We start from the raw sequence: 27,419 nt of genomic DNA on the forward strand, positions 1-27,419 counted from the left end.
AGTGCAATCTTAAGAAAAAAAAAATCTCAAGTTTTACGTTGTTGTTTTTTTCTTGGAAGAACTTGTCAAGTTGACTCTAAAGTCCATCTGGAAGAAAAACTGTGCAAGAACAGCCATGCTTTTGGTGCGGGAATGTAACAATGACAAAGAATAAAGTCTGTGAATATTAAAACCTGAGAGTTAGGATAAATGAACTACATGAAATTTGGTGCAACTTCATTTAGTGTTAAAAACAAGAGAGGCAACCTAAATGTTCAACTTAAGAATGGCTAAATTAATCATATATTCCACAAAATATGGTATACAGGGTAGAATTCCAGCAATATAACTTTCAGAAAAAAAGAGAAAGACACAGTATGTGTGTATATGTATATATACACATAAAATATGCTTCCATTTTTATAAAATAACACTAAAAATAGTAATAATAACAAAACAAAATATGTTTTCATGTATGCATGGAAATGCATTATCAGTACACTAAAACTAAACAGTGAGGTTTGGATAGAAGGGATTTTTCACTTTCTATCTTATTTATTTATTTATTTATTTATTTATTTTTTTAATGTTTATTTTTGAGAGAGAAAGAAAGACAGAGCATTAATGGGGCAGGAGCAGAGAGAGAGGGAGACACAGAATCCAAAGCAGGCTCCAGGCCCTGAGCTGTCAGCACAGAGCCTGACGTGTGGCTTGAATTCACGAACCACAAGATCATGACCTGAGCCGAAGTCAGACACAGCCAACTGAGCCCCCTGGGCACATCTTCACTTTCTATTTTAGAGTTTCTCTTTCCTATTTGTGTTACTGGAAATTTTAAACAAGGCACATATTTTAGGTTTTACTTTTGTAATTCAATGTACATTTGTGCATGTATCAGGGTATCAAATTTCAGGCTTTAAGAAAAATCCACTATCTAATTTAGGTTTTACATCAACTTTGTGAAACACGGTCACACATTAACATTCAATTTTACAAATCAGAAAAGAAATAAAAAATAAATAAATAAATAATTCTCCACAGAATGTAACTGGAATGCTTACACACTGGGAAAGTGACAGCCCCCTTTATATGCCAGGCAACTCGAACATTAAGTGATGTATTATATGTCTTAATAAATGCTCAGGGGCATGAATAAGAGATAGATTGTTTCTAAAAGCCAGGAAGATAAATACCAAGTTTGAGACTCTTCCTTCTCCCACTCCCTAAAAAGGTAAGCCCTTTGCCAGATACTACTGAGCAGCAATGGGCCATCGCCTTACAGTCAGCAGTACTACAATAGAATGGGATCAAAAATGGGTCTAAAATTAAACGGACTTAGTCAGCTGCAGTCACAGATTCTGAAGCAAAAATTTTAAAAAAGATTTTCCTACTTTTAAAAGAATACTTTACACAGTTGGATTTATGGCTCCTCCTAATAAATATATTCTACAACTCTTAAGTACTCTTTCAAATTTAAAGTGATAAACAGCAGTAAAACTAGTAAGATAATCATTTGGTAACCTATATAACCTACTTTAAATGGTCTCTCCATAAAACCATTCGGCTCTGTTATATAGTATGTTTTTTCATAACTAGTATCACAAATCAAACTTTAAAACATGATTTGAATTCAGTGACTAAAAAATTAATGGGCAACACAGACTTCTGTATTAGCTTTTTTTTCTTTAATGTTTACTTTGAGAGAGAAAGAGAAAGCATGTGCACACACATGAGTGGGGGAGGGGTGGGCAGAGGGAGAGGGAGAGAGAGAATCCCAAGCAGGACTCATAGGCTCAGGGCAGTGTTCTGCGCTGGGCTCACAGGTCTCTATCTCACAAACTGTGAGATCATGACCTGAGATGAAATCAACAGTCAGATGCTTAAGAGACTGAGCCACCCAGGCACCCCTCCATTAGCTTTTCAAATGTTGAATGCTGTGCCTGAATTTGATAGAAAAACATAACCCAGGATCCTCAACTGAGTTAAAGGCCAAAAGGCATCACTTCATTGAACAAGATAGTTACTATTCAAAAGACACAAAAATAATTATGTCAATATATCAGCGAAATCTCTAAGAGAAAATGATAAAGGCAGGTAATTGGAATACTTAAACATTGTCTAGACAACATAATTGGGAAAACTGCATTCTTTTAGTGTTGATTTATTTTGGAGAGACAGAGACAGAGCACGAGGTAGGGAAGGGCAGAGAGAGAGGGACACACAGAATTCAAAGCAGGCTCCAGGCTCTGAGCTGTCAGCACAGAGCCCGATGCAGGGCTCGAACTCACAAACCAAGAGATCATGACCTGAGTGGAAATCGGACGCTTCAGCCAACTGAGCCACCTGGACGCCCCAAGAAAAAACTGCATTTTTAACATTTGTAAGAAGATATTCTGTGGGATTTAAAAAAAAATAACATTTATAATTTGAAAGACAGAGAGAAACAAATCATGAGCAGGGAAGGGGGGCAGAGAGAGAGGGAGACACAGAATCTGAAGCAGGCTCCAGGCTCTTAGATGTTAGCACAGAGCCCAATGCAGGCCTGAACCCATGAACTGTGAGATCATGACCTGAGCCGAAGTCGGCGCTCAACCAACTGAGCCACCCAGAAGCCCCTCTGTGCGATTTTTTATATCCACAGAAATCCACAGAAGTTCTACTCAGTGCCTACTTGACCCAGCATCTCTTCTTTTCTGAATGTATCCCTTGAGTGGCATGTCTAGAATGAGTCCCTCTGCTGCAGATCCTGTAAAGACAGGCTTTGATTTCTTCGGATAACCTCATACAATTATGTCATTTGGCATTCCATCACAACATTTGTTTAGACACACAACCTAGTTGCTGCTTAATCCATCACCCATGTTATGCAAGTGATAGTAGGAGAAAGGCCAATAAAAGAAATGTGCAATTTAGTAAGGAATAACAATGATCCAGGGTTTTGTGAATTGGTCTGCAAGGATAGTCCAAAGGATACCCTTCTCTTAAGAGTTGAGCTGTCATTCATACTCCAATGCAGAAATCCAATTCCTCCAAATCCAATTTCTCAGGTAGAAATCCAATTCTCTAAGTCTTTTCCTACTCTGTAATGGTGCCTTGGGCTCCACACCAATTTAATAGGGAGAATAAAAAGGAAAACACCTCACAAAGAAATGCAAAAAATTCTTTTATGAGTCCCAAAAGGCCTGCTTTTCAAGTGTATATGAGACAGAAGTACCGTTTGTAATTTATTTCATCTAGACAGGTAGCAAATCAAGCGAAACGTTAAAAAGAAAGACTTTTAGCCCATTCAATATTCTTAATAAGCTAAAAGACTTGAAATATTTTAAATAGGAAAAAAAATGATACATGAAGATAGTAACAAAAAATGGGTTTTAGCAATTTATTTTTTTTTATTTTCTTTTAAAAAAAATTTTTTTTAACGTTTATTTATTTTTGAGACAGAGAGAGACAGAGCATGAACAGGGGAGGAGCAGAGAGAGAGGGAGACACAGAATCTGAAACAGGCCCCAGGCTCTGAGCTGTCAGCACAGAGCCTGACGCGGGGCTCGAACTCACGGACAGTGAGATCATGACCTGAGCTGAAGTCGGACGCTTAACCGACCGAGCCACCCAGGCGCCCCGGGTTTTAGCAATTTAAATTTTTGAGACATTTATAAAAAGTATAATAAATAATATTATTACATTACAATAGTGAAATAACCATAGGGAATTCATTTTAACGACAGACTATCCCCTAAATGTGGAGCACTGTATACACACACACGTGTATACGTACACAAATACATATATAATACACATGCATACTATAGGCAGTAAAATATAACTTCAGCTTTTAAAGATGCAGTTGTACTTGATTCTTTTTTTCTCCAGGTGACAAGCTATAGATTAGTGATTGCCAACTTTATAAAACTCATTTCCTATAAAACTGTGGAAAATACATAATTGTACACTAAGCCCATCTAAAGGAGAAACAAGAAAGTTAGCATAACAGGTTTCCTTAGGCCTAGAACATTAAAAAAAAATAGCAAAGCTGAAAGAGGCTCTGATAGATGAGACCAACATGTATACTTTTAATGCTGTAAGTCTGAATGTAATCTACTAAAGGTTCACAATGTCAACCAAAGTTATTTATTGAGGAACACTGGTTTGTGACAAGGGACAGGGGTGTTGCTGTGCAATAATGCATACTCACTTGCTAAATGTAAAATGTAAGCTTCACAGAGAGGATAAAAGGAAATTATAGTGGTTCAAAAAGTACAATTTTCAAAGCGGCAGCTTTAATCAGATTATTCCAAGAAACTTGCAAATGACACTAAGCAGATAGCCTTTCTTGATGAAGCTTCCTTAGTGTCCTACATAGCATTTCTCTCTTAGGATCACAGATCTGTGTTCCTCACTGAGTTTCCTGATGGCCACAACATCGTTTTGTACTCATTGGTAGATCTCATTACACAGTGGCTGGCATATAGTTTGGATAGAAGGAAAGAAAGCAATACATTGTAATTGTTCTTTGATAAGGAAAGTACTAGGCAAAATTTTATGGATTTTCAATATGTCATCATTTACTAATACCTACTGAAAACCTACTATGTGCTGAGCATTGTGCACATACTTATGTGGGCTGAACTAGGAGCGAAATTACCTCTGATTGAGAAGAATGAGGAGTCAGATGACTCATTTATTATTCAACAACATACAGTGCGCTTCACAAAAACAGAAGTATTCATCAAAAGTAATGATCACACTTGTTCATAAATGAGATTCATTATGACTTTGAGGGCAAGGTGCCATTTGGCAGGTTAGTCCCCTTTGCTGGGGAAACGAAAAGAGAGAATTTAGCTGTTAGTGCTCTTCTAGATATATTTATTCCTGGATCTCTTTCTCTCCTCCACTCAGTCATACCGCAACATATTGCACACTGCTTTAACTTGGAACAAGCACCAACTTCAAAATTCAATTTGGAAAACCTTAAAAATAGACTGAACATATCATGACAAATCAAACGTTTTGAAATAACACTGTTGGCAAGGTGGCTTTTACTTAAAATTGAAAATGTTAACATTTTGCAAGAAGGTGAATTATTTTTCTTGGCAGATATGTTTTAAAGAACATTGAAAGAAAATACTGAATAAGAACAAAAGTTTCTAAAGTGAAATCAGTTCCCTTAAAGGAAATAAAAACATCAAGGAGAAATGACAACAAAATATATATTATTTCCTATCTGACAAAAACGACACTATCCGAACAAAAGCTTCCTACCAATAAAGCAACAGAAAGTCTTAGTCAATAGCTTAAGATATAAAATTATAGAACATATTCATCCAAGTCTTCCAGTTACATTTGAAATGTCAGCTTTTAATTCAGTAAAACCTAACTTTCCTCATACATTGGCTGTGAGGATTTCTAGACACCTCCACCTTACGCCACTGAAACCGAATGCACTAAGCCCTGAATATAGCAAGGCATTTGCTTCAGGGGGGGAAAATGAATTACCATAATTTTTGGGCTCAGAATCAGCAAGATGAGTGTCTAGAGGCATTAAATCCAAGCATCTATATTCAATCCATAGCCATTTCTTGTGGTACTTTTCACTCATTTACTCATTCAACCAACAAATATTTGGTAAGTGCCAGGCACCTTGTACTGGTTGCTGACTTCCCAAACATATATTGAAGGTTAGTTACCAGTCTCTGAAAATCTCCATCCCAGCCCCGTGTGTGTGTGTGTGTGTGTGCCTGTGTGCCTGTGTGCCCGTGTGTGTGCGTCTGAGTGCATGTGTGTGTTTAAAAGATCTGGTAGCCAATACATGACAAACATAAATTTGAGAAGCTTAAGATGTGAAATGTATTATGTAATGCTCTCATCCAGGACATGTCTGTTTATAACCCACAGATACCGCTTTATAAAATCACTTTAGAAAAATTCATATGTGTAAGAAATATAAAACAGGGTTAAGGACCATGTAGTCATGATACAGTGATTCAATCAATGTTTCTGAATTTTTGTGGTATATTATAGTTCTGGAAATCATATTTTTAAAGAAGACAATACAAGGCAGAACACACACACAAAAAGGGGGTGCCCGAGTCGCTCAGCCAGCTGGGCATCCGACGCTTAATTTCAGCTCAGGTCATGATCCCAGGGTTGTGGGATCCAGCCAGGTGTCGGGCTCTGTACTGAGCATGGAGCCTGCTTAAGATTCTCTCCCTTTCCCCCGGCTCATGCTCTCTCTTTCTCAAAAAAAAAAAAAAAAAAAAAAAGGCAGGACTCTCCAGCACTTCAGTGTTCCTTGTTTACATCTGGTCACATACATGCCTGCAGTTTCCAGCATTCACCATAAATTGATAAGCAGACACCTACAAGGCACAATCCTAATAGTGTTTCTATCATTGCCTGTGATTACTCAAAACGATTCGGTGTCATCAGTGGATATCTTCTAATGAGCAAGAAGGAGTTTGCAAGTACCACACTTCCTCAAAGAGAAAGAAAATACAGTGCAAACTCATCAATATAAGGCTTATGAGACTGAAGTGCAGTTTTCATTGACTCACTGATCTTCCCAAGAACTTGAAGCGCTGTCCTTTCAAGTGCTGTGACATAACCCCTTAGCAACTACACTCTATTCTGAGGGGGAAAAAAACACCTTGAATAAGCCTGTTGCCTAAATCTATTCTGTTCCCTTAAAACTGACCATTTTAAGATGCATTTCCCAATGCTCTATTTATATTTAGCACACCTTCAGGTTTTCATCTCAAATAAAATATTTCCCTTATGAAGATTTATGTTAGGTGTTTAGGGTAAAGATTTCCTTTATCTTTTCCCTACCTCTATGATCTTTATTTATAATCATAAAAGATTACTTTGTTCAGGAGACATGTTTTCATTCGAGTGGGCTGAAGCATGTTTGACAGCATGATGAACTAAGTTAATATTTTTAGGTAGGACAGTCATGTCTCTAAAAAACACATGAACACATAAAATAAAAATAAATAAACAAGGACAATCATTCTGTGAAGACCCAGGCCTCTCTGCCTTTGGCTTTGGCTGTGATCAAAATACAGAATGATTCTCCAGGCCAATACAATCACTTAACGAGTGATTCCCTGATTTAAACAAAGCCTGCATTGCTCCAAATAGAATTCGGTTGGGATGTTACACTACTTTAAGAAGTGTGATGATGGAAGGAAAGCTAGAAGCAGGAGAATCCGCACAGAAATAAGTCTATGAACTAATAAATTAGCCTGTCACAGCTCCATGGATTATCACAGCAAACACGAGACTCCTGGATCGGGGACATTGAGCCTTATTACTCAGAGCAAAATCAGAAACAGATGTTATCAGCATCACTGAGCCCCAGATCCCACAGGATAACCCAGAGGTCTATGTGGAGCCAGTGAAGCAGGGCTGTTCCACCAGAGAGAAACTTTGAGCTCAGGAATCTGCTACTTTGACAGCAAGCAGTAAGGCAGCCTCTGTTCTGTTCATAAAGAGACCAATACTGAAGGATGAATTCTTGAGATGCATTTCCTCACTTTTCAAGCTCATTCGCTGTGTAAACAATCCTGAGAGGTGCAGAGGTACAGGAATGATCTGGCATCCTCTGCGAGACATATAAAAGCTCAAGTGGACCATGGTGGACTGTCTTACAACAGATCTGAAAAAGAGTCTGGATGTGCCCAAAGATGGGAAGTCCTGTGCTTCTTGCTAGAAACCCAGAAGAAGTTAAATACAAACCATCTACTCTACTTCCGCTTTGCCTTCTGAAGAAGCTGCATAAGGACAGGGGCCTTTATTTGCTTTTTGGACCGAAGTAGTCTCAGGGCCCAATACGGAACTTGGCCCATAACAGGGGATTCACATGTTTTTCTTGAATGAATGAATGAATGAATGAATGAATTGTCCCATTCTGTTAGACACCCTGCTGATTGATCACTTGGATCTGGTATATTTTCTCCTTATGCCACTATCCTTTGCTATAAAAAAGTGTGGCTTGCTCCTCTAAACTAGCACCAAAGACTTTCTACTCTCTGCTTTGACACCCTGGTTCCAAGATCCTTGCTCTAACTCTCTGGTGTTTTATCTACCCCGGAGCTTTTATATCACCTGCCTGTCTTCTCTCCAGAGTCATGCATCTTGTCTCCTAGTCTACTGGTTCGAACACCTGTCCGTACTGCTGAAAAAGGCAGATTTCTTGGTCAAAATCAAGTTTCAAAACCTGACTTAGCCACCTGCTAGCTGCAAGAGTATGTCATGCTCTGCAATCTCTCGCGGACTCAGAATCTTTAAAATGGTAATGATAATAGGATCCACTGCATGAGAATTAAGCATGTGTACCCAGTCTGCAGAACGGGCTGGACTCGAAAGGATTCAACAAAGAATAAAACACTTTTTTTTTAACATTATAGCCTTCTAAAAATCACTTCAGAGCACCATTTCTTCTCTTCCCTGGACAAAATTTGGGAAGTTATGGGATCTCATACCTTGAGATCTGTAACCACTTTGAGACATTAATTAACAAATAATTCTTATACTATGTATTTTAAGCTACTAAAACTTTAATCTTAACCAGTTAAAACTGAAATGCTACTCTAGCTCGGGTACAACAAACAAATTCCAAAAGCCCACACCAGGGGCAGGATGTATGTTTTTGTTTTGTTTTGTTCTGAGTATTCTTCTCCTCTAAGCCCCACCTCCCTGTCTTAGCCTCTATCTCTCAATATCTCCTGATTCTCCAGATTGTAGGAAAGCAGATGTGAAGAAAAAATCAAAGTCTTCTGTAAGTAAGGTTGTTGAAATCTAAATACTAGGAATCTCTTTCGGCATACTTCTCTGAGTTATTCAAAGACTACCCTCTCTTCTCAGGGGGTCTTCTCAATACCCACTCCTCAGCAGAAGGGGCAAAACCCTTGAGAGTAGGACTCCTCAAGACTCTCATTCAACTCCTGCTGTATATTCCATACAGCTCCTTTCTGCTAGGATCCCCTCACCCATTGTCGGTGCACAGATTGAGAAGTCATCCAAAAAACCCCCCAGATCTTAATCATTAACAAGAAAGAAACAGTTACATCTTATGATAGCCTTTACAAACCTGTTTGATTTCTTTGAAGGGAGGAGAAACTTTGTTCAAAGCGTTTCAACCTCACAACAAAACTACAGTGAGAAATGAAAGACAAGGGGGTGCCTGGGTGGCTCAGTCGGTTAAGCGTCTGACATCAGCCCAGGTCATGACCTCTCAGTTCGTGAGTTCGAGCCCTAAGTCGGGCTCTGTGCTGACAGCTTGGAGCTTGGAGCCTGGAGCCTGCTTCAGATTCTGTGTGTGTCTCTCTCTGCACCTCCCCTGCTCTGATTCTGTCTCTCTCCTCCCTCTCTCTCTTTCTCTTAAAAAAATAAAATAAACTTTAAAAAAAAAAGAAATGAAAGACAAGCAAAATAGTTAAACATTAATAGATCTATCATCATACTTACTAGTCACTCATTTGGGAAGCCTCAGAATAATTCGAGAGTGTCAGATTCAGGACAAGTATGTAAGAGGAGTAATGAAAGCAAGTGGAGGAGATAATTGAAGTTCATGCAACAATATAATTAGGGAATCATTAAAAGTGTCAGGAGAGGGTACAACTTATGTTTGGTGTCTGCTGCTCTATTTCCCTAGCAATTTGGTTGTCAGAGTAAGATTTGCTGAAGTTCACGGTTTGTTCTACACATGACTGTCTTACCTGTAATGGCAAAATACATATTCTAGGGTATCTTTTTAGTTCTCTGTATTACTTTGAACAATTTGGTCGACATGTCTTAAAAGTTGTGCTATTTCTGGACTTCTGTTGCAACGGTATCTGTAACCTGATGTCATGAAAGGGAGCCAAGATCATGCCCCCCAAATGAGAGTAGTATTTACAATACGTATCAGATCAATTGTCTTCCCCTCTTCCTACATGTATTAAAACAGCTGCTTGTTACTGATCAGGCTTGATGGAACCCAATTTCTATGATTTCTCAAACATTATTAAGGAGTATTAATAATATTCTTATTAGAGAACGCTGATCACATTAGAATTCATTTTGTATTCCTTTATTTTGCTCCAAATGCTCTCTGTTGCTTTATTTTCTTCTTCACAACTTCTTCAAAACTTCTATCTACCTACTTATCTTTGAATACCCAAAGCCTTTCTTATTTGGGCACTTTAACATCATATTACATGTTTACCCACAGAATGTCAACAAAGATTTTGGATTCTAGATGGCAATCCAAAATACCTGGGTGAAAATACACATCTATAATGTTGAGGACAGAGGATAAAGGAAATTAATTTCTCTATTTATCTTTTGTGGATCTCTCTTTGTCTTGCCAGGAAGGGTTTATGCTTTAATGAACTAACAATATCTAACATTTGAATGGTGCTTGGTATATTTCAAGGTACTTTCGGTTGTGTTATCTCAGTAATCAGAAGCATAACATGTAGAGTTAGTATTTTCCCAAGAAAGTAACCATGGTTTCTGAGCTCCCTTTGCCCTGCTAGTTCCTAACAAAGCCCTCCATAAAGCAAACTCACATTAATTCAGATTCCTTACTCTTTAATTCACATAAAAGCCCTATGATATTCCAAAAAAAACCCACAAAACAATGTAAATTCAAAGAGATAGTGGGTATAACTTCCCCTAGGGACAATGTCTTCATTTTAAGCCTAGCCTGATTACTAGGAGGCCCTAAATACATGGTAACTTCTGGGCTTGTTGGTTAGAAAGAAATCTAATATTTAAAGATCTTTGTGCATTTTCTTACTGTTGCAATATTATACAGCTAAGAAAAATATCAGTCACCAAAACTTTGAGCCCTCGGCATATCAAGAATTATGGAATCAACGTAACACAAGATAACCAACAATATCAAAAGTTAACATTCATATCAAAAAGTTATTGACCACCTGGTAAAGGTTTCTCAAACCCTAAAACTGAACTTCAGAATGCAGATCACAAACAACTCTGAATCAAGAGCAGATAACATAGTTTTGTTTAGAAACCTCACACCCACACCAAGGCAAATTTAGGGTAATTTTTTTTCCCCAGTATATCCTTATTTTTCATGTAGATGCTACCTCACTTCTTGAAAATCAGCCTGTCAAATATGTCTGACTAGTAGTTCTCGCACTTGAGTTGAAAAACATTTCAAACTCACACAGTGATATTTTTTCACCCATCTTAAAAATTATAGAAATATTAATCGCAGGAAACATAAAATATATTTGAAGTCAAGTTTTTAAAAATAAGAAGAACAGGTGACCAGGCAAAACATGTGTCTACAACAAATATCACTAGCTGTCTTAATTCCTCCATCAACATTTATTTAAAAGATTAGTTTTGCTAGCAGACAAGTAACTGTAAAGTCCGGAAGAAATGGAGAAAATGACCAAACATCCACCTAGGCACAAGAAAATGCTAGCGAGTAAGTTGTTTCTTCTGCAACATGAGAAAAGGCTGCCATATTTCTCCATTGTAGCAGTACAACCCCTGACCTCAAATCTGAGAACACCAGCAACCTGTGGTAGGTATGAGGCACCACTTACTCAGCTCCTAAGCTTAATATTTAAGCAGCCCCTTACTATCAAACGGCAGCTGTATACAATTATTTGAAATACTCTTTTTTTTTTTCCATTTTATTACATCTTCTCAATATTTCCACTTTGCCAGGTACACATTTTGGATGAACTATATTTAGGTAGATTATATTTATCTTATATACAGTAAAGACTATAGATACATGATATGTGTGTGTTTCTTCCCAGTCTCTCTGATTGGCCTCCTTTTCTGTATCTTAAATATTGGTTATCTTCAAAGCTCCTGTCATCTAACTTTTCACGCGTTTTATAGCAATGTTAGCCACTCCAATTCTTAAAGTTCCAAACTGAAGAAATGGGTGTGCACAAATCTAGGTATCATCCTGAACACTCTTCCCTCCACTCAAGTTGTTTTTGATCAATTAACACAAGTGTATGTTGGATTATATTACAAAGGATAAAATTATCATCAAAAATTGTGAATCTCATGTAGTTGGAAAGCACAAGGTAATGTCAGTAACACCTAATGTTATAGAAACTCAAAGAAAATGAAACAGAACCTTAATTCCAAAACAGAATACAAAACATTGTTTTCTTTTGTTTTCCAATTACAAAAAGAAAGCTTTTTCACCTCAATTTACTTTTTAGCTTTTTTAAAACTGGCACACATTCTTTCTAGTGGCAAAACAAAAACAAAAACAAACAACCACTACCATTCATTAAGAGCATGTTCTCACTTGATAACTCAAGACTCCTCTAAACTGTAAACTAAATTTGAAAATAACAAAATAATATTCTCTGGTGTGTATTTGCAAACTGTTAAATCTTCTTCCCCTCCAGCATGGACATTATCCCTTGATATACTCTGGCTACTTCATTCTTCAATGAAGAATGGGTTTGTTCTTCAATTAAAAACAATAAATTTCATAATTCAGCTTCTGGCAAATGCTATATTAAACAAAGGAGTATATACATTTTATTTTTTGTTTTTGTTGACTAAAATGGCATTATTTTTATGATAATACCTTTATTACAACAATCCTGATGTTATCCAAAAATATTTTGATTTGTTTAGTTTTGCCCAGAGGAAAGTAATAAATAATAAAGAAATCTTGCAAGTGTGGTATATGAATATATATTTCTCTGTATTTATTATTCATATTGACTCTTCTCCCTCTTTCTTCATATATATGTGTATATGCATAGATATACACACCTCAATGGTACAAAATACAGTAGCATCAAGTACTAAGAAACAATTTGTGTGAAAGCAACATGGGGGATAACATTAATTCCTCACACAAACTGTGTCCAATAACCAATTGTTAATCATATGGCTTTGGTCCATAACACCATCACCATTGATCCTGAAGAACATTTTTAAGACCCATTTTCTAATGCCCACAAATTAGTGAAATATTTATAAATGTGAGTATTTTTTTTTCAGGAAATGCTTGGTTTTCAATGTCCCTTAAGTTCCTGGGGGGGGGGGGGGTCTATGGAGGGAAACTTTTATAACTTTCTCCCTTCAGTTCTTAAAGTGACAGGATAAAAATTTCACCAGAAATTAACTGAATACTGAATGGAACATTGAATTTTTAATTGGTGGTTTTTTCACTTGTAAATATATGGAGTCAAAAGTTTATTTCAGAAGTTTCTATCAGATTTGGAACTCTTTAAAACAGCTTTGATCTGATTATATTATAATCAGTCCATTTCCTTCATAACACAACAGGCAATCCTGAAAGACACATACCCATCAGTTTCAAGATTGGGACATTAAAAAAAGATGATGACATTTCACGGTTGGCTATTTAGTCACTGGTCTTAAATTCATTTGCTCCAAATACAACTGTTATGGGCCTACCTGTGTTCTCCCATAACTGTTACATTGAAGCCCTAATCCCCAGTAACTCAGAAAATGACTGTAGGGACTCCAAATAGGCAAGTTAAAATGAGGCCCTAGCAAACTAATACAATGATTACCACCTATCAGTACCATTTACATGAAATAGCACATTTTCTTTAGTCACCATATGTTCTCTATGAGAGAAAGGTTGACTGCTGCAACATGTGGAATAATATTTCACTTATACAATGTTGCCCTGTCTTACCTGCTATTTATTTAGCATATTTAGATCACAGTCCAGTAAAACTCTCCTCCTCTTCTCTTTCCTCCGTCTATCACCACCACCACCTCAACAACAACGAAGTCTAACTCATATGTTGTAGGCACTACACTAAATGCCTTATCTATTAAATCATCTAATTCTCATGATTCTACAATTACTGCGCACATTTTATTAACTGAGAAACAGACCCAGAGAGGTAGGCAACTTGGCCCAAGACACAGAGCTAGAATAAAAATCCAAGCAACCTAATCAGAGACCATTCTTTATTATTTGTCAGGGTTTAAAAACACCTCTCTGAGTTTCAGAGAGTGAAAGTGTCTTCCATTTTGGCTCAGTTATTCTCCTTGGAAAACCTAAACCTTTATTACAAAAGTCATGTCTATTTTTTACCCAAAGATGTTTCTCTTTTATATAATGCCTGGCTGAAATAGATAAATAAGGTAAAGCTAAATTTGTGCCATTTAGAAATGGTCATAGATAATATTTTTGTGATACATGATAACTTTTAAGTATTAAACACTGAAAATCCTTGATAAATTTACCAATTGGAAAACCAAATGTACCATTGCCAAAATTATTAATATATCATTAAAGCAATACCTTAAAATCTAAACCAGGAATATTATAAACCTCAATTTTTTTCTCCCAACAGCAAAAAAAAAAATAGATTTTTCTTTAAAGCTTATTAAATAAGAATAGTTCCAAACTCTCCCGTCATTCACTCATAAATCAATGATAAATTTCATTATGATATGTGCTTGAGAAATGGTTTTCTGCACCTAATCCAATCAAATAGCAGTAATCCAAATACATTCTAAGGTTGCAGCACACAGAGCATTTAAAATGGGCATTTGAAAAAAGATAGAGTAATGGAAATAGTTATCACTGAGTTTCTAGTATGGAAAAGAAACACCGTCTCTTGTAGTTCAGAAATGTAGAAGTGCCTTGGTGGCTCAGTCAGTTGAGCATCTAACTTCGGCTCAGGTCATGATCTCACAGTTTGTGAGTTCAAGCCCCCTGCTGGGCTCTGTGCTGCCAGCTCAGAGCCTGGAGCCTGCTTCGGATTCTGTGTCTCCCTCTCTCTCTGCCCTTCCCCTGCTCTCTCTCTTTCAAAAATAAATAAAAACATGAAAATAAAAAAAAAAAGAAAGAAAGAAAGAAAGAAAGAAAGAAAGAAAGAAAGAAAGAAAGAAAGAAAGAAAGAAAGAAATGTAGAGTAAATGTTACCTGAGTTCAAGTTTGACTCTCCCATTTGTAGCTGTGAGATCTTGGGCCAGTTATTCAACCTCTTTGTGCCTCAGTCTTCTCTTCTCTGTGTGTATAATCAAAATGTGTACCTCAGAGTTTTTATGAGGATTTAACAAGTTAATATTAATCACATTAACTGTGATTTGGGCATACTATCTTCTACATCTGTTTTTTAAAGACATGGAAATATTATAATTTTGTAGTTAGACCAGGACATTAGTGGTGGCCCAAATACACCTACTAAGGAGAAACCACGTTTCCTTGTCTCAGTATCATTCCAAGCAAAACAAAGAATCCAACAAACAAGGAATGTATCTGTGAATATTACTAAAACTTGATAAAAAAATAAAAACAAAAACAAAACCTGAATCATGAAAAATGCACTGGGGGATGCAAATGAAAATCTTTAAACATCCTTGACTATTCCAACACCTAAAATCCAAGCCATTTTCTGTTGCTCCAATGTCACCTTTGGATGTTTCTTCATCAAAAATATACTAAAAGTACTCTTGTGATTTAAATGTGGAGCTCTTCATTCAAAGGGAATATGAAATTTTGTCTTCAGTAATGTAATTTTAACCCTTATTCTCCTTTTGTATCTAGACATCCTGACCAATAGAGAAAGAAAACAAAACAGGAATGGAATTCTCTGCGCTTTGATCTGAGTAAAACACTACACAGAAGCTCTCTCATTCACGCCTTTTCTCTGAGGCACACTGCAAGAGAACGCCTTCTTAGCTCCCATGCATGGCACCAGCCAGCCAGCTGGGGACATAGTTTTATTAGTAGATATTTTAACATGTCATTTTGCCTTCATTTTCTGATTTAGAAATTGTATGCTGGAGGTAAAAGTGTGTGCATGTGTGTGTGTGCAACGCATGTACTTTTGAAGAACGTGAATATGTGTGTATGTATGTTCCATAAAAGTTTAAAATGTATGTTTCACTCATTTTCAAGCACATATACAATAAATAATAATAGCTAAATTTATTTAGCACCTACTATCAGCCAGTCCCTGGTCTGAATACCTTCATTATATTAACTCATTTCATCCTTCCGCCATGCTAATGAGATAAGCAGAATTGCTATCCCCATTCTACACATAGGGAACCTGAAGCATAGCAAGGATAAGGAAACTGCCCAGAATTGCGTGGTGAGCCAGTGGAAGAACCGGGCTGGACCATGTATGTTGATTCTACAGTTCTTCTCAAGCACTACTGGGGTTTCTTTCTTTCTTTTTTTCCCCCCCCGGGGTTTCTTTCAATGACCTCATCAAATAACTTCCTAATAACCATGATATGCATGAGGAAAATGGAGCTCCTAAACAACCACAAATGAAACAATATTTCAATTTCACTGACAGGCCGAAGAATTACAAGATCAGCTGAAAAGGGGCCAAGAACATATCTCAGCACTCAAACCCACTGAACATCGTGCCCAGCAGTATGTACCAGTTCGCCTGATCTTATTAAAACACTGAACAAAAGCAATTGAATTCATTATGTCTCTACTGAGCTCCTTCTAAGTATCAGGTAGGCATAATGGGAAAAATAAGTCACAGATGTGCTCAACATTTACATCATTAATCTCTGTATGAATTAGGTATAACGATAGTATAAATTATTAAACAGTTCAGGCAAGTAAGAATTAACCAAATATTGATTTTTCCCTTTAAGATATATTTTTATCTTAATATATCATCAGTAGCCAAGAGACAAGCCAATTTGAATCCAAAATCCTGCATGTTATTGAATTCTACTGTCATTTCAGTAATTAAAATGCACATTACTTAAGTACAAATTTCTAAACAGATCCTCATGGCTAATTCTCACATCTGTACTTTTGTTTCATTGGGTGCTGCTTCTTTCTTTCCTTTCTAAACTATTTTTTCTACCAGCAGCATACTAAAATTCGGAGCTAAAACTCCTTTGGAAAGGTTGTGTATGATGTTTATACTAATTTATTACTTGTAATTTACTATAAATAATTGAGTACAGGATAGCAGAAAAAGGAGAGTCTTAAGGCTCATCTAAGTTCCAGAGGTGAATTAATTTCTTAGTGTTACTTTAACAAATTAACACAAATTTAGTGTTTCAAACAAATTTCTTATCTCACAGTTCTGTAAATCAGAAATCCAAAATGGGTGCCTCTGAGGTAAAATCAGTATGTTGGCTGGGTTGCAGTTCATATTGGAGCCTCTAGGGCAGCCTCCATGTTCTTGCTTATTTCACCTTTTAATGAGTGCCTTAATTCTTAGGCTCATGGCCCCGTCCTCCATCTTCAAAGCTAGCAATGGCCAGTTGAGCTTTTCTCACATCTCATCACTTTGACATGGACCCTTCTGCTTTTCTCTTCCACATTTAAGGACTTCTGTGATCACACTGGGTCTACCCAGATAACTCAGGATACTCTCCCTAATTTAAGGTCAGTTTAACAACCTTAATCCAATCCACCATTTTAATTCCCCTTTGCCATGTGGTGTAACATAATTAGATGTTCTGGGAGTCATATGGGAACCTCTTTTGGGGGGCCATTACTCAGACTATCACAAGAGGCCATTCTTTCTTTGATATTTAGAAATCATGCCCATTAATCTTTCTTTCCAAAAAAAGAGGGAAGACTAATAGTTTTTAAATTTATGTGTATTATATTCTTATATGACATATGCATACTACGTAACATATGCATAAAACAAGGATGTCAGAACCACAAACTTCCTAAGAGAAATTCCTCTCTGTAATCCAGCTCAAGCATTTCTTCATAAGCAAATTCTTCCCTTGCGCCTTTCCAAGGTTGGATACTTCTTCCTCTGTATTGTCTTAAATAAAAATGATTATGTTTAGTACTCTATTAGCAAGTTTATCACATTACTCTTGAATATATGTTCTCACATCTCTCTCTCTCTCTCTCTCTCTCTCTCTCTCTCTCTCACACACACACACACACACACACACACACACACACAAACTTCTCCTCACCTCTCCTCTCTCCTTATCTGTCCTCTTTCCTTTCTCTTCCTCTCTGACTGGGATATGATCCCTTCAAGAACAAGGGCTACACAACTGCCATCTTTCAATCTGTTCAGCATGTAACAAGCTTATTGGTAGCACTGAAATACTTGTGAAATAAAAGCTATTCTTTGATTATTATATCATATATTATTATATAATGTTATATATGTATATATATATATATATATAATTATCATACTGTTATCACTAGTATTTAGTTATTCTATCATAAGAAAATGGACTTTTCCTCACAAGACAATAGTGCTGAGGCATATTTTGAAACCCACAGAAAATAAAATTCCAACACTTTTCTATAATCCTAACTAGAAGAACACACAAAGAGGTAAGCTCTTTGGGAGTCTGACTTTGGGAGCTAATTTGGGAGATTTCCTAATGTGCATTAGTCATCTGTCACACTAAGAAGTGACCTGATGAGTAACAAAGTATTTAAGCCCATTGGGTTGCTAGTGGGAGCTCCCATGTCAGAGAAGCAAGTATCTGAAACTTCAGGTTCCTAGGCACCATCCAGTATGCTCTCTTCTTATCAATTCCTTTGCACAAGGGCCACAGACACCAACAGGATAGAGAGAAATAACTTCAAACTGACATAAACTTCTCAAATCATTCTGCATTCAATCTCAAAATTATACAATGTGATGAATGGTCAACATATTGTAGTTTCCTCTCTACCACCTAAAAGTAGAATAGGCCATTAATAAATTAGTAATAAATTTTCTTTCATTTTTGAAGAAGTAATGCTATGTTTTCTTTGATATATCTATTATGTTCCTATGGGATTTACACACATTTAATCCTGATGGCACCTTACAGGCATACCAGTATCCCTATTTCATAGGAAAAAAAAACCAAAAAAACTAAAGTTTAGGGTGTTACACTAGCCTTTTGTTGCTAAGTTCACAAAGCTTTAGCCCCCTCCAATGATTAAGCCCATGCCCTTACACTGTAAGTTTTCCACCTCCCATGAATCTGAGGGGGGAAAAAATAAGAGATAAACCTCTCTCTGACCACAAGAAAGGAAGAGAAGGGAGAATGTACCTAATTTCAAATATATATTCAGATTACTTCTAAAAGAGGCCTATGTATACACACTATGATGATTAAATATATCAATAATAATAATTAAATAAAATGATCTCAGTTCCTAAAACTGTTATATCACTTACATGTTTACATACTTAACTGTCTTAAGGAAAAACTATCCATGCTTAACTCTATAAAAATCTCATTATAGGCTAAAAGTTTGAAGGAAGTTTAACATTTTAAATGGTCCAAAACAATACTCTCTGAGTGATATTACAGAAAACATATCCTCTTCTAGAGATTTCAATCTACCAGGCAAAAACTACCAGATAGAAATCTGTCACATATTCTCGAAAGAGTCTCAAAGGAATAACTTGATTTGTCATTTTTCTTTGGCCTTTAAGTATCTCAGTTCAAAATAGTAATCTTAGTAATAGCATACTAACAAAAAGCTTGGATAGATCTTTAGCTCTGTTTTAATTTTTAAAAAATGAATCATTTATTTATATTTATCTTTTGAAATTTACTTTTTTTCAAAATACAGTTCTTTCAGTGAAAATACAAAATAAGCCTCTCTCTATAAAAATTGTGAAGACTATTGTCTCAATATGGTAAGTAATCATATTGTGTAGACATAAAAGTTCTTCACTAAAGATTCAGAAGACAACACGACTTTACAGGTATTGTGCCTAGTATCTTCCCTTTATGATTTCTGGTTATCCCTCTTCTTTGTGAAGAGCAATTAAGAGGGAATAAAGCAATGAACACACTAGGGAATATCCACAACTTGGCACAGAATTAGTGCATGAAGTGGTTCATTGAGTTAGTTTTTTTTTGGCTCTTTGCCATTAAAGCTCCATATTTATGTTGATATTTTTTTCCTAGTGGTACTACGAAAGGAATAAAGTCAGTCACCCCCTTTCCTTCAGTTTTCTTTTGTAAATTTAGTCTGTAAATTAAACTGGTTCAACTCACTCCAAGTAGCTAAAATTGAAAAAAATCAGCAGGTTTATACAAAACAAACTAACAAACAAACAAACAAAAACAAAAACAAAAACAAAAAAACAACTTATAAGGCTTTGAATAAAAGCATCACTGGAGAATGCATTTCAAAGGAAAAATAAGATAAAAATAGAAGTTAAAATACTCCCAAAGTCCCACATATTTTGGAATATACCAAACAGTAGGGTTGAGAAGAAAGATGGTTGCTAATTCAACTAATAAGTTTGACATACACACATGCACACACACACCCACTATGCACACGTCCATATTCATAAAAAAAAAAAGAAAAGAAAAGAAAAGAAGAAAAAGCCCAGGAATATGATGTAGTCACAGGGAAATAACAAGGCCTATTGCAATTCAATCCACACATTCTCAATGAAAACTATTTATAAAGACCCTACTTATACAAATCATGTTTATTTATGCACATTTTGTATGAAGAGATGTTTTCAGAGTGGATTTACTATTTTGTTCCATCAGAAAAATTTAGCTCATGTCCCAACCTCATCTTTCCAATTTGATGACCTGTGTATGTATGTATATTGGTGGAGGGTGTGGAACAGGGTGAGAGATTTCTTGAAAAAATTTCTTTAGAACATTTAGAAACTGAGTGATTGGTATGTGTGATGCCATTTTAAAACAGAATACTAGAATATAATTCCACTGTTCTGGAATTTTTATTTAACATAGAGGCTTTTCTTCCCCCCCCCCCCTACTTACTACCAAAGGATTGGCAATAAATGTGAAAATACAAGACAAAAAGATAATAAAATATCAACAACCTATGGAACACTGCTATTGTACTGTCCACTTTTTCTGGGGTTATCATCACTTACCTATAAAAAATTTTTAAATTGACATTATAGACATAAATCTTTTCTTCAGTGGAACTAAGATAGTAATTCAATACAGTCAGGAATAAATTTTTTAAGAAAAGTTATCTGTCCTTACTGGATCATATTGTACAGATATGACCATGCCATTAAAAAAATGTTTCCTATATTAGGTTTGTGACAATTTCAACAAGGGCCTGTTTTACAAAATATTGTGATTTGAAAATTACCATGAAATGTCTGAAATCTTCAGCTTCAAATGCACTGAATGTAATTAAATAGTTTATGAATTAATTCGTTAATATGTATATCAATATATTATGCAGACCGCAGAGGCCAAGGCAGGCCACTCCCAAATGTACCACTCTTGGCATGTACATTAGGCTGAGCTAAAAACAATCAAGACTCAGAGGTCCTGATACTGCTCCCCTCCCCACGCCAGATGCCTAAAAGAATTTAGATGGAGAACCTGCTCGAGGAAGAAAGCTATTACTGTAGATAACATTATAATAGGAACTAGGTATGGTAGACAGGGAGGAACCTAGCAAGGCCCGTTTGATCAAAGTCCTCTTTGTGTTCCATTGCTTCTTTATGGCACAACAAACATTTGTTTACCAAACATTTACTCTTTTTCATCTTCCTATGAATTTCAGTGCTTCCCTTTAAAGTCCCAGACCACTATCCCTCTTTTCCTTAGTTTATGATGACATATATAGCTGATTTTGCCAGACTGTCTTTGGAATGTCTGTGAGGATTCTCCATACATACAAAACTAAATTTGGTTTTCTCCTATTAATCTCTCATGCCAATTTGACTCTCAATTCAGTGAGAAAAATCCTGAAGGGTAGAGAAAACGTTTCTTCTCCCATTGTACTTCTAGGTCTTTATCATAACCAATAGTGACCACTGTTCTTGTTAAGGTCCTTCCCCACTTATTTGCCAGAATTTCAGGCAGACAGAGAAGGTGAAAAAGGAAGAGCACTCAGTATCCCTTCTCCTGAATTCCTTTTTATTTTATATTACACTATTTTATTTTTTTATTTATTGTGAGAGAGATAGTGAGTGGGGCAGGGGCAAAAGGAGACAGAGAGAGAGAATCCCAAGTAGGCTCTGCACTGTCAGCATGGAACACAACACGGGGCTCGAACTCACCAACTGTGAGAACGTGACCTGAGCCAAAATCAAGAGTTGGACATTTAATCTACTGAGCCACCCAGGCATGCCCTGAATTCCTTTTTAAAATGTTCATGGTCTGGGGTGCCTAGATGGCTCAGTCGGTTGAGCGACCGACTTTGGCTCAGGTCATGATCTCATGGTTTGTGAGTTCGAGCTCCACGTCAGGCTCTGTGCTGACAGCTAGGAGCCTGGAGCCTCCCAGGCTTCTGATTCCGTGTCTCTCTCTCTCTCTTTCTGCCCCTCCCCCACTCATGCTCTGTCTCTCTCTGTCTCAGAAATAAACATTTAAATGTTTTTTTTAATTTTTATGGTCTGACAAAGATGCTATTGTGAACACAAAATAAAATAAGAAAGAAAGAAACATTTTGGAAAGAATTTTGTCTTCCTTATAGACAAACTGGGTTTCTCTACTCTGTTCTCTCCCTCCTTCCTGCTACTTCTTCCATCTTCCAAGGTTGCCCTAGTCCAAGGTTTCATTTTTTCAATGTTTGATGAAATTGCTTATGCCCAAATCATTTAGTAGTGAAATTCTGTAAAATCCCAAAGGGATAGGCAGGTGTCCCTGGCTATCTGAAAGTAGAGCATTCTTATGAAACCTTTCATAAGCCCAAATGGTGTAAAGCAAAGAAGCATTTGCTTTATTAATTTACATGGAAAAATTTTTGAGCATTCTCAGACCCAAAAAATAACCTCTCTTGGGCTTTTCTGATGCCTTAGGACACATCTTGCTAATGATGCACAAAATAAATTGAGATAAAATACAGACAGTCAATAACATACTTCAAAACTATGGTGGCTTGATGCTCAGATGCTGAATGTAGTTCCCCTGGAAGGAGCTGGGTGGCGCCATTCTTCCTGGTCAGAGTGAGCACTGTATAAAGGCTTCCTAAAAAACACACTTAATGTTTTGGGTTTTGTTTTGTTTTGTTTCCCCCTCCCTTTTCATCTTTTTTAATAAAAGAGAAAATCTTTGGGTTTCAGTTAGTGAATACAGGTAATAATGTAGGTTTTTCACACAAGTGAAGTGGTATAAAGCAAACTTTTGAAAAGCAAAAGTATACTGAATTCCCTTAATTCTAAAATGAATGCTGTTACATAAGACATTCATAAAAATGTGTCCTAAATTCAATTAATATATATAATTAAACAGCATTATTTTATGGTTTTTGATGTTGACTTATAAAATGTGGAGTAAACTCAATTTTGTATGCTTTAGTGGTCTGTCACATTTAGAAAAGGGGAAAACAAAAGAAATTATGCATTAGGGAAACATTCTCCATAGAAAAAGACAGGTACCCAGTTCTGTGAAGCAAACAGCACTGTAATATAGAAATATAATACAAAAAATATATATGAGTGGTTTAGCAAAAACTCTTCTGGAAAATGCTGGTTTGGGAATAGCAAAAATAAATTGGCCAAGTTTCTTCAATTTTTTTTTAATTTTACCCAATTAGAAAGATATACAATTTCCTGTGATAGTCCATAAATACTATTAAGAAGGCCATTCTTCTACCTTGAAAAAAAATAAAAGCAAAAATAAATTCAATGGAAGAGGTTAAAAAATAGAGGAATAACCACATGTGGTTGTTCATCTGAGTTTAATAAATAAAAAAATATTCTGTTTTTAAACTGTCATTATAAAAGTTAAAATAATACAGTGGCATTCAGAAAAGCTAATCATGATTTTAATTAAAAAAAAAGTTTTCCCCTTTTCTAACAAGTTCATAACTCTGTTTCTTCCCTGTATTATATAATTGCTTTCACACATTACTTATAAAACAAGTAATTTTTTTAAGTTTATTTATTTATTTTGAGAGAGGGAGCAAGCAGAGGGAGGGGGCAGAGAGAGAGGGAGAGAATCCCTAGCAGGTTCCACACTGACCATGCAGGCTCAATCCACAACCATGAGATCATGATCTGAGTTGCAATCAAGGGTCAGATGCTTTACCAACTGAGCCAACCAGGCTCCTCTAAAATGGGTAATTTTAAGTGGAGTGCTTGATTGCTATTAACTGTTCATTACAGGTTTAACCATTTCATCAAAATACTTACTCTTTTATTACTACGGTTAGTCTCTGAACCAATGAAAACACATTTTTCTCTAAAAAAAATAATTTTTTTCACTATAATGATTAACTTAAATAATTAAATCCTAAAATAAGTTAAAGATGTTGCAAGAAATTATAGCATCAGTCAGCCCTGAATAAGCCAATCAAATATCTTACTTTGGATACTTGTGTTATTGGGGTAGAATAAATATTGTTACATGCAAAAATATTGGGTGTAAAATATGACATTTACTCATCTGACCACAAATTACTGCATTAAATTAAAAGACTGAAGCGATGCAAGTAGTCAAGAGTTAGTACCTGAATGCAGCCTTCTTTTACCTAAGTGCTGTTAAGCCATTCTTGGAGATGAAAGGAGGCAGAGTTTACAGGCATGGAAATTAGTTTCTATTTGAGGGAACTAGTTCTACTGTATAAAACTTCCTCTTAAAGCATTTATCCTGGACTAGTGAGTTGCTTTTTTGTTTTGTTTTGTTTTGTTTCCATTTGGGAGGTATGTAACATTTTAAACCTTATGTGCTGGAAACAAATTATGACTGGCAAATGAAAGCTGGTCTACTTGAAGGTAATTAAATATTAAAGCATTACTGACTAATTTCTTTTTAATTTAATTAAAACAGGAGACCAACATTCATCCTTGGTCAACCTAATTTATCAAAACTGTATCTGATGACCTTTTCTGCGGCTCACTGGGATGCCATAAATAGAAATACAAACTCATGAGGATAGAATTAAAGAAAAGCATTCTAGCAATTATGCATTGGTAGTATTAATAGTTGCATCATAAGTTTAAAAATGGCTGAAGACTAATGACTTTGTATCTAAAAATTCATTCTCTGACAAGGTATTAAGAAATCATGTAATACAGTGATTACACAAATGTTTTTAGCAGATGTAATTTACATATTAAGACATCCTTTCAAGTTTGAATATTAGATATTCAATCACTTCAATAACTGTTTAAAACTTCTAAAAGCACATAAGGGAAAAAATGTGCAACCAAAAAAGAGGTCTGAATTATTAAAATAACATTAAAATACAGAATACTAGCAATATTCAAGCCAGAATAAAAAGGCATTAATTGAAACACAATTTCACATGATTCTAGCTCTACGGTTCTTGACATGTGGGAGAAAAGTCAACTGGCAGCACCATGTATCTGTTCAAAACTGAAAAATATTGCAAAGGCGAAAATCATCTCTGGATGATAAAATCTCTCCCCAAATTCTAGGTACCTCATATCCTAAGGCTGTCCTTAAGCTACCCTCAAATTCCTATTTTCAGAATCACACTTAAGCCAACCACTTAGTGAAACAGCCCATGGTCCAAAGATATCCCAGATTTAACACCACCCTTCACACACACAGTCTTAAAAATCATATTTTGGTGCTAATCTCAGCAGTTATGAAGAAGAAAGCAATCCCATCGTGTCATGCTTGGAGAAAATACAGTAAGCCATTCAAGGAGGTGTTTATAGATTAAAAACAAAGATGAAGTGTATTAAAATAATGAAAAACAAAGTAAAGTAAAAGTTAATTTCAGTAGTTAAAATATGCGATTTCCCCCATATTAAATGCGTTAACTCTTAATGCAGGGTCTCTTCATAGGTCCCATGCTTATTAAATTTAACTGTCCTGTCCCAATCTGTTTGCTGGACTTTGCCACCCACTTCCCAAGAGCTGATGGATTATATATCACAAAACGGTAAATACTACTAATAATAAGGCAAATTTAAACTTGGAACTATTATTTTAGTGCAATACCGAGATAGTAAAAATACTTCCGCGAAAAAACAAAAATTCACCATATTTGGTTAACTGCACAGCTTGAATGATTAAAACTTTCTGAGCTTTTTTTCTAAGTTTTTACTTAAATTCCAGTTAGTTAACATACAGTGGAATATTAGTTTCACATGTACTATTTAGTGATACAACACTTCCACACATCACCCAGAACTCATCACAAGTCCGCGTCTTAATCCCCGTCACCTATTTATTTGCCCATACCCCTGCCCTCGTCCCCTCTGGTAATCATCAGTTTGTTCTCTATAGTAAAGAGTCTGTTTCTTGGTTTGCCGCTCTCTCTCACTTCTTCCCCCTTTGCTCATTTGTTTTGTTTCTTAAACTCCACATATGAGCGAAAGCATATGGGATTTGGCTTTCTCTGACTTATTTTGCTTAGCATAATATTCTCTAGCTCCACCCATGTCACACCGAGATTGGTAAAGGCAAGAAGGCTTGAAAAGATTTCCACTGCCTTTTCTGAGCCGGCTTACAAGAAATGGCCTCTAAATGCGGAAGTTTAAGGATAATAATTCAGACTGATCCTCAGCTTTCAAATTGCTCTGATTTTCTGGGTTAGTGTTCAAAATCAATCAAATATTTTAGATTAAGTTAACCATGCAACATCATATGGTCAAAAATCCCATGTTGAGAACAAAATCAACTGTTAATGGAGATTTTGTATTACTTGTGTTTCAACCATTCCAAACTCCATGATGCATTTTTAATGCCCATGAATTGCACATTAGGATTTTCTTTATTCCAGCAGTAGGCAACAAATTTAAACAATGAACTGAGATAAAGTGTTAGCCATACTCATTCTCAGTTTTTCTCTCGCTCTCTCTCTTTATTCCAATGTACTATCCCTAACGTAATGCAATAAAGATACGAGGATGAGACTGATCCCCTAAGTGGATTATGTAAAATACAAAAATAGCCCGCATCTCTGGAAGCAATTAGAAAAACATTTGTCAGTGTTCAGATTTCACCCCAAATTCAAACTCTCCTTACAGATGATTGGTTGTCAGAGCTGGCTTAAGGCCTCACTCAAACCAGTTACCTCTCCCAAGACTGATTTGTGTATTTTTAGCAGCTTGACACCACATCCTTCATTTCCATCTCTGCATCTGTTTTCCAGCACACGTGGGGCTATGTGTCTACAACACCAGGTGGTTTCTCTAATTAATCCCAAGTATAAGCAAGAGGAATTCAAGCCACTATATTACTCAAACACTTGGTAACCGTCACCCTTTGTGTGCAGCTGCCACTAACGTTGTATTCCAAGTTCCTTATCTAGTAACATGTTTGGCTCACCTCCCTATTTATCAGTCCCTCCTCTAAGGATTTAGAGTCTAGCCCCTGACCTCAATCTAAGGCTATGGTCCTGCCACCTATTAACAACCTAGAATCTACATCCTTCTTGAACAGTGTTCATTCCTTTTCCAGTGGACTCTCAGAATATTCTAACCATGTTGGAAACAGCTGATATCACCTGTAATGAATAACTTCTCAACAGCTGTCCCAAGCTATCATGGGTTCAACTTTTTAAAATACAGAACTTTTCAGGGTGCCTGGGTGGCTCAGTCAGCTAT

General features: G+C 36.2%; 1 protein-coding gene across 3 annotated transcripts in view; it reads right to left on the bottom strand.

Annotated features, from left to right (window-relative positions):
* KCNJ3 (potassium inwardly rectifying channel subfamily J member 3) overlaps window positions 1–27,419 on the bottom strand; it is a 154,899-nt gene that overhangs the window by 53,298 nt on the left and 74,182 nt on the right. Inside the window, exon 3 of one of the 3 annotated variants that reach the window (XR_009257524.1) lies at window positions 14,891–14,975. The exons of the other annotated variants lie outside the window; for them this stretch is intronic. The gene's annotated coding sequence lies outside the window, so the exon portion shown is untranslated. The remainder of the gene's footprint in view (window positions 1–14,890; window positions 14,976–27,419) is intronic. 3 annotated transcript variants of the gene reach the window in all.

Source organism: Neofelis nebulosa, chromosome 2 (genome assembly GCF_028018385.1).
Source record: "Neofelis nebulosa isolate mNeoNeb1 chromosome 2, mNeoNeb1.pri, whole genome shotgun sequence".
Classification (NCBI taxonomy): domain Eukaryota; kingdom Metazoa; phylum Chordata; class Mammalia; order Carnivora; family Felidae; genus Neofelis; species Neofelis nebulosa.